At 41.3% G+C, this 8937-nt stretch overlaps 2 pseudogenes; both read left to right on the forward strand.

Annotated features, from left to right (window-relative positions):
- The first annotated feature begins 5037 nt into the window (after nucleotides 1–5037).
- LOC102829697 lies at nucleotides 5038–5839 on the forward strand (annotated as a pseudogene).
- A 148-nt stretch (nucleotides 5840–5987) lies between these two features.
- Nucleotides 5988–7054, forward strand: LOC102830076 (annotated as a pseudogene).
- Nucleotides 7055–8937: the final 1883 nt, after the last annotated feature.

The raw sequence follows: 8937 nt of genomic DNA on the forward strand, positions 1-8937 counted from the left end.
CACTCAATCCACAATAAAAACCTTAAATTAAAAAAAAAAAAACAAAAAACAAAGAAGAAGTAACTGGCTTACAAGCCTTCAAGAGGGAACCTAGAGCTAGGGGGCATGGAGGAAGGCAGACTCACCAGTGAGTACTATCCAATTTGTCTAGGTGGAGCTGATGAAATGAAATACAGATGATGGGTAACGTACAATACTGTAGTGAATAATGGTTATCAAGACGGATTATGAGTGTTGGAAATGCAAGGGTAGATGTTTTGTAGCAAGGAAGAGAGCGATTATTTTTCCAGTCTAGGAACGGAGGTCTCTGGGACCACCAACGGATAAGAGCCGAGAACGGGACCCCACCCAGAGAACCGGGGATGCCTGAGATGGAGACAGAGATGATGAAAAGGAGGGATGAAGCAGCAGGGGATTTTGGATCCAGAGAGGGAAAGGAACTGTGGGCCGAAGACTGAAGGGGAGGGGGGAGGGTAGAGCACAGGCTTCTAGGATATGCCCTTTGGTCAGAAGATGAGGCATGGAGGGGATTGGAACCATGGCAATGTAATGATATACGATGGAATGAATATGGAACTGAGGTTCTCTCATGTAAACTATCATAAAATTCACAATAAAACATTAATAAAAAAAAAGATAGATTGGCAAAGTGGTAGCATCAGTGGGCTCAAGTGTGGCAACAATTGTAAGGTGGGCACAGGACCAGGCAGTGTTTCATTCTGTTGTGCATAGGGTTGCTATGAGTCAGTACAAACTCGATGTCACCTAACAACAACAATGACTACTACTTCATCAAGGACATGCTTAATTGAGACTTATTTTTTCATACTGGGAATATGTTATTGTTTGAATTATGTCCTTCAACATTATGTGTTATAAATCCTAATCTCTCATTTGAGAATATGGTTTTGTTTTATTAATGAGACCATACTAGTGCAGGGTATGTCTTAAGCCAATCGTGTTTGCCTTATAAGTGGCACAGATTAGACACTGAAACAAGGAAGCACAGATGAGAAAAGATAAATGCTATGCCACATAGTCACCAAGGAACCAAGGAACAGAAGCTAAAAACAGACAAAATCTTCCCTCAGAGCTGACAGAGAGAGAAAACGTTCCCTTAGAGCTGGTGCCCTGAATTCAGACTTCTAGCTTCCTAATCTGTGAGAAAACAAATTTCTATTCATTAAAACCATCTACTTGTAACAGTTCTATTACAGCATCACTAAAAAACTAAGACAGAGTACATGATGGTGAAGGCAAGAACTACTGGTACAGTTTGGTATGAATGCATTTTTATTTATACTATAAGGAGTCATCAGTTTTCATCAATACTGCTTTTGCACCATCAGTATAATACCAACACAGAGAAAAAGAAAAAATAGTGTCTTAAATATTTCATTCAGAGAGTAATAGGGGTGTGTGGCGCTGTGGGTTAATGCACCAGACTGCAAAGCCATTTGAACTGCAAGGTCAGTGGTTCAAGCTCACCAGCTGCTCCTTGGAAACCCTATGCAGGGTCGTTATGGGTCGGAATCGACTCGATGGCACTTCACAACAACAATAGACCATACTTTGAGAATAACTGTACTAAACCATGATCTTTCATTAAACACCCCATACATATGCTTTATAACACAAAATATCATGAATATAGTGACACAACTAAAATCTGAAACATTTTACTTTAAAAACACTCCCCCTATCCAGAGAAGCAGCGACACCAGAGATGGAGGCAGAGATGAGACTATGGAGAGATAGAGCAGCTGAGGACTCTAGACTCATGGAAAGAGAAAGGCTGTGTGCTGGTGGCCAGAAGGCAGGCTTGCAGAATGGGCCCTTTGGTCGTTTAAATGATTATATATTTCTGAGTGTTTTTGTGTACACCCCCCCCCTCAAAAAATAAACCAGAAGGAATAGAAGCAAACACTGTTGAATGACGATACATGGAGGAGATTGTCATCGTTGCAATGAAACTAGTGTAAAACCAATGTTCTCCCATGTAAACTACCACTCAATTCACAATAAAAACTTTAAAAAAACAAAACACTCCCCCCTACACATATTTTGTTGGTTGCACTGTACTTTTAAATTGTTTTATCATGATAACATATATGTAACAAAATATTTGCCAATTCAACATTTTTTACGTTGGTTATGTTCATCACCCACTGTATTTTTTAATGTCTTTAACAACACAACACAGATATAGTAAGACTTTCTTGACCTCTATTATGGATGTTGGACTCCTGGTGTGGTGCTGTAGGATTAGCACAGGACTGAGAACTACAAGGCCGACAGTTCAAACCCACCAGTTGCTCCTCAGAAACCTTATACAGGGTCGCTAGGAGTCGGTACTGTCTTGATGGCACTTAAAAACAACATTATGTACATTTTAAAAAAAACAAAAATCCTATAAACCTATGAACTTTTCCTAAAAACCTGTTTAGTGCTTCCATTCTACCTCCTAATTCACTCTGGAGTCTTAAAATCTTACAAGCAGCCATCCTGGAGCAAGAGAAAGAAGGATCGTCAGGAAGACGAGGAAATGTGTGACTAACTGCTTCCATGAACAATTGACCCCTTTGCCATGAGACAGACAGAAATGGATGGTGACAGTCACCATTACTGAACATTTGATTCTATAAAAGAATCCTTATCAAAAGAGGGGAAATGGGGAAGAGAATTTCAAATTCTCATGGACTCCAGACTTCAGAACCCCTGAAACTACTACTATCCTGAGATAACCTTTAAACCTTAATCCAGAAATATCCTCCTTAAGTCTTCTTAAAATCAAACAATAGTTTAGTTTAACTAGTATAAACTGTTTGCCTTCTTCAGAAGAAAGGCCTGGGGATCTGCATCTGGAAAATCAGCCATTTAAACCCTACAGAGCACAGTTCTGCTCTAACACACATAGGATCATTGTGAATCTGACACAACTTGATAAAAACAATTTTAAAAACCCACTGCCATCAAGTCCATTCCTGCACATAGTGACCCTACAATGGATTTCCAAGGCTGTAAATCTCTACAGAAACAGAAAACCTCATCTTTCTCCTGTGTAGTGGCTGGTGGGTTTGAATTGCTGGCCTTGTAATTAGCAGAACAGTGCTTATCCTACAGCACCAACCGGGCTCTTCATGGCAACGGTTTTTCAGGTTGGTTGTTTTTTTGTTTTTGTATTTTCATAAATGTCATAAACAGTATCTGAGGTTAGGTTGCAAAGAAACCAGGCACTGTACAAAGGTTTGGGAAGCAAGATTGGCCAGAGGGGAAAATTTGAATCGGTTTTTTGGTTTTTTATTGTGTATTTCATTTCTCTTTTCTATTATGAATTGGGTGAAAGATTACCAAACAAATTCGTTTAAAAAAAAACCCACAAAATTGTTTGCCTTGAGCATTATGGTCTTTAAAGATTGATCTATATTGGATCAAACGCACAACTACTGCCTCGTTTTTGTTAAGAACTTCTACCTTCTATCTTTGAAATTTCTGTTCAGCTCTTGTACCTCCTCATTTCTTCCATTTGCTTTAGCATCTCTACCTTGGATAGCAAGTTTCAGTGTCTCTTCTGACATCCATTTTGACCTTTTCCTTCTTGCTTGTCTTCTCAATGACTTTTTGTTTTCTTCATGTATGATATTCTTGATGTCATCCCACAACTCTTCTAGTCTTTGGTTTTTAGTGTTTAATGGATCAAATCTGTTCTTCAGATGATCTTTAAATTCAGGTGGGATATATTCAAGGTCACATTTTGGCTCTCGTGGACTTGTTTTCATTTTCTTCAGCTTCAGTTTGAATTTGCATATGACTAATTGATGGTCTGTTCCACAGTCTGCCCCTGGCCTTGTTTTGACTGATGATATAGAGCTTTTCCATTGTCTCTTTCCACAGATATAGTCAATTTGATTTCTGTGTATTCCGTCTGATGAGGTTCATATGTTTCTTATGCTGTCTAAAGAAGGTATTTGAAATGAACAAATCATTGATTTTGCAGAATTGTATCATGTGATCTCCAACATCATTTCTATCACCAAGGCCATATTTTCCAACTACTGATCCTTCTTCTTTGTTCCCAACCTTTGCCTTCTAATCACCAGTAATGATCAATACATCTTGATTGCATGTTTGATCAATTTCAGATTGAAGAAGTTGGTAGAATTCTTCTATTTCATCCTCACTGGCTTTAGTGGTTGGTGCGTAAATTTGAATAATAGTGGTATTAACTTGTCTTCCCTGTTGGCGCATGGATAGTATCCTGTCACAGACAGCGTTGTACCTCGTGATTGATCTGGATATGTTCTTTTTGACAACGAATGCAACACCATTCCTCTTCAATTTGTCATTCCTGGCATAGTAATCCATGTGGTTGTCAGATTCAAAATGGCCAATACCATCCATTTTAGCTCACTTATGCCTAAAATATTGATGTTTATGCATTCCATATCATTTTTGACAATTTCTAATTTTCCTAGATTCATACTTGGTACAGTCCATGCTCCAATTTTCAATGGATGGTTACAGCTATTTCTCTTCATTTTGAGTTGTGCCCCATCAGCAAATGAAGGTCCTGCAGGCTTTACTCCCACGGGCTTTACTCCATTCATATCATCACCGTCAACTCTACTTTGTGTCACATTTTGAGTGCCTTCCAACCTGAGGGGCTCATTTTCCGACCCTATATCTGACAGTGTTTCTCTGCTATTCATAATGTTTCAGTGACTAAATATTCAGAAGTAGTTCATCACTCCTTCTTCCTAGTAGGTTTTCATTTGGAAGCTCATCTGAAACCTGTCCACCATGGGGGACCCTGCTGGTATTTAAAATACCCGTGGCATAGCTTTCAGAATCACAGCAACTCACAAGCCACCACAGTATGACAAACTGACAGACAAGTGGTGGTACATGATGGAGGTTATAATCATTGTAATGAGACCAAGTGTATGATTTGTTGAATGTAAATCTGATGATCTGCCCTGAAAACTTCCACTCAATTCACAATAAAAAAACTTAAATTAAAAAAAAACACACAACATAATGGACTCTCTCTCAGTGGCTGCTGCCTGTTCTGAAGGCTGCCTGCCAGTTGGTGACCTAAGCTGGCAGGGTGAATGCCAGCGCCAGGTGTTGCCCACTTCCCGCAGGTGAGAATTCCTCTGGATAGTTAATGGTATTTATTATTTTGTCCTGTTACTACAAATGATGATGTGCGGACTATTTTCTCCATGGAGGACAAAACCTTCAACTGTAAAAGTTTTGGAAAATATAGATAAGGAAATTCAACATCGGAAGAATTTAGTGAAAAAAATCAGAGATTACAAAAATTATGGCTTGCCCTTCAGCATTTCCCATATCCAGAATCCCCTCCGCCCCAAAGTGAAGATGGCATGGAAGCCGGAGTAGCACTTCCCGGGTGGCCCCCCTCCAGACAGCCAGGGTGCCTCAGATGAGAGCTGCCCCCAGGCCAGCCTCAGCCGCTCACCGGCCAGCAGCCACCCTAAGGTCAGCAGTCTGCTCACCTGCTTCTGCCCTAGGCAGCCAGGTCTAATGGCCCAGATGTCAACCACAGCAGCTGGTGTGGCTGTGGGCTCTGCTGTGGGGCACACACTGGGCCACACCATCACCTGAGGCTTCCATGGAGTAAGTCATGCTGAGTCCGCAGCAAGGCCTGATATCACTTACCAGGAGCCTCAGGGTGCCCAGCCAGCATACCAGCAGCAGCAGCCCCTATGAGATGAAACAACTTTTTGAGTGTGCCCAGAGCCAGGGTGACCTCAAGCTCTGTGAGGGGTTCAGTGAGGTGCTGAAGCAATGCTGATTTGCAAATGGTTTAGCATAATCAAGAAGTTCAAGTGGAAGAAACGCAAAATCATCTTTCCTGACCAAGTTCATTTAGCATATAACTACTATTGATAGCATAACATAACGTGTGCAACGCCAGTTAACCCTCTCCTCCCTCATCAACAACCCCTTGCTTCACAATCACCATGGAAGAGAGTGTGGAGGTAAAGTTAAGTTTGAGGCCCTTAAACTAGCTGTTGTGATGTAATTGTTTGAATTAATTAGAATAAAGTTACTGTCTTCAAAGAAAAAAAAAATTATGGCTTGGAAGATGAATTCTCTATTCCTCCATTCTCTACTTATTTACACACTTCCTGATGAATTTACAGCAAGACTTGCCATGACACTATCATTTTTTGCTTGCTCACTGATCATTTGGAGCATCAGAACAGTGCTTTTTTTCTTCTTCTTTTCTAATCTCAGAAGAAAAAAAAATACTTGAAGAAGTTATAGTTAGCAGTTGCTGTTGCTGTGTGCCGTGGAGTCGGTTCCGACTCACAGCGACCCTGTACAGGGTTTCCGAGGCTGTAAATCTTTACGGGAGCAGAAAGCCTCATCTTTCTCCCATGGAACTGCTGGCAGTTTCAAACTGCTGACCTTGTGGTTCACAGCCCGATTTGTAACCATTATGCTACCAGAGCTCCTTGTTAGCAGTTGCTGGTTAGCAGTTGCTGGTGCTGGCAAAAGTTTCTTGGAGCTGCAGTTCATTGACGAATCTCTTGTCCAGGTCTTACAGTTACAGTTGCTGGAGCAACTGCTAACCAGGGCCCTCCTCCACAATTTTCAGTGTCTCTGGGACCACCAAAGGACACTTCTACCCCTGATAAACTTCCAGAAAGAACTGTTCATCCAACCCTACCTTCAAATGGATCCTCTGCTACTTCTATGCCTGGAATGGGTCTTCATCCTCCACCTTTAGCAAGACACATTGGAGAATGAGGTGCTCTCGATAGAATTGTTGGTGATAGTCCACAGAACAGGCATGCCCTTTTATGTCAGCAGTGCTTTTATCTTAATGGCATGGTTTTGAAGGAAGAATTTGAATGCATTGCCTTTCAATGTGCCTACTGTGGTGGGGTTTTTTTTCTTCTTCTTCTTGAATCCTACAAGAAAAACCAGACCAAGACTTCCAGAGTTTAGTTTTAAGAAGAGGAAGGCAGTGGAAAGCGCCAGCTCAGTTGGTCCCTTACCATCAGAAAACCAACCCCCTTGAAGGAGGAACATATATGTCTCATTTTCTGTTTGAAATCCCTGAAATGAAGTCTAATAGGCTCAATCTCAACCCCAATAACAATCTTTAGAAGAACAAGATGTTTTTGATCACAGTACAGAGCAAACCGTTGAGAAAATATTAGCTACAGAGCAGACAGGCCAAGTGACTGAAAAAGCACCTGGCATAGAGGAGCCAGAGAAGAAACCCAGAGAGACCGAGAAGGAAGAACTCTCCGTGGATGAAGCCAACTCTCTAGATCCCAGTGTGCATTCTTCTCCTAATCCTGAACTAAGTGGAGAATCTTTGATGACAAATGAGTAAATGCTTCTTTCTATGAGCCTTCAACGGGATACTTGTAGTATTGTTAATGTCAGTTATTGCTTTCAGGTGGTGTTTTCACCTCCCCCCCCCCCTTTAAGGATATGCTTTATATCATTTGAGTTTTGATTGTCTAGCTATTTCAGGGTCAAAGCTGTATCTATTGGATATTAAAATTAAAAGCAAGTGAAGTCTGAAGAGGGGAAATAATACTAAGATGCTTGACTGTCTTATGAATATTGGTTTCCATTGCCTACTATTGTAAAATAGACACTTGAATGGGATACAAAGGAATGTCAAGAAACATGATTACAGAAAGCTTGTAAGCCCATCTTCAGCCTATAACTGATTGGAACACCTAAAAGGGGTTCTACAACTTGCCCAGTGAAATAGGTCTCTTGCAGAACCTTTGCAGTGTATAGGACCTTTCGGTGAAATCTTGAGCCCCATCCAGAACCTTCTGAAGAGGAACATTCCCACTAGAAAGGACAAGCAGACCAGCCTGGAACACCTAGAGCAACAGAAGATACATCTTCAAAGAAAGATCATCAGGGGAAAAAAAAAAATGTCAGTATGCGTGGCTACTACAAGAATAAGCAAGTTGTTTGCTGGGAAGCCATCAAGGCAAGCATTCAAGTTCCCTCAGGACTAACCCCCCTCTAAGACTGAAACTCAAAGGGAACACGTGAGCAGGCATGTAAGCTTGCTGATGACCACATTGGCCTACTGGTGAGTGGATGAGGGGGAAAGGCAGCAATGAAGTAATGGGCTAAGTTTGACCATGTTCCATGGACTCCCACTGACCTGGAGATGAGAGAGCGAAGCGGAAGGGCTGGTTGGTCCAAAGTGTGCTGAGACCTGGGGACACCTGAGCCCATGGACAAGGACATAGCCACAGAGAGCTAGAGCTGAGAGTGAAGCATCCAGCTGATATGAAGTGAGGGGAGATGCACAAGAATGCCCAAACTTGCATACAGTAGCCTGGCCTTGATGGCTTGATAATCACAACTCAACTAGAGGAAGATTTTATTGATTTATTTATAAAGTAAACAAAGGTAAATTGCTACAATTTGAAGAACCTGACCTATACTCATGGAGGTAGTAGCTCTAAATACCAACAGACAGGGAAGAAGTCTTCATATCAATTATCAATGCTATCCCCTCTGTACAAGGGTAGGTAGGGACAGGCAACTTAGACATTGGCTACCTAAAATGAGGGGACAATAAAGGCATGAAGTGACTGGCTTGTAAGGTTTTAAGAGGGAGTTTAGTTTAAGAGTATGTGAGGGAAGATAGAGTCCCCACTGAATAGCTTTCATCTTGTCTAGATGGGTCTGGTTAAAAGAGATGGGGATAAGATTCGTATGATTCAATAGTGAGTAATTGTTATCATGACTAATTGCGACTCACAATTGTAAAGGTAGAAAGAAATTTTGTAACAAAACCGAGGGAGTAGTTAATCTTACAGTCCAGAAACAGAGGACCCTAGGACAATCAAGGGAGAAGAGCACAGCAGAATGTGGGACCTTATCCAGAAAAAGCAGCAACACCAGAGATGGTGGCAG

This window comes from Chrysochloris asiatica, unplaced genomic scaffold, assembly GCF_000296735.1.
Source record: "Chrysochloris asiatica unplaced genomic scaffold, ChrAsi1.0 scaffold00404, whole genome shotgun sequence".
Taxonomy (NCBI): Eukaryota; Metazoa; Chordata; class Mammalia; order Afrosoricida; family Chrysochloridae; genus Chrysochloris; species Chrysochloris asiatica.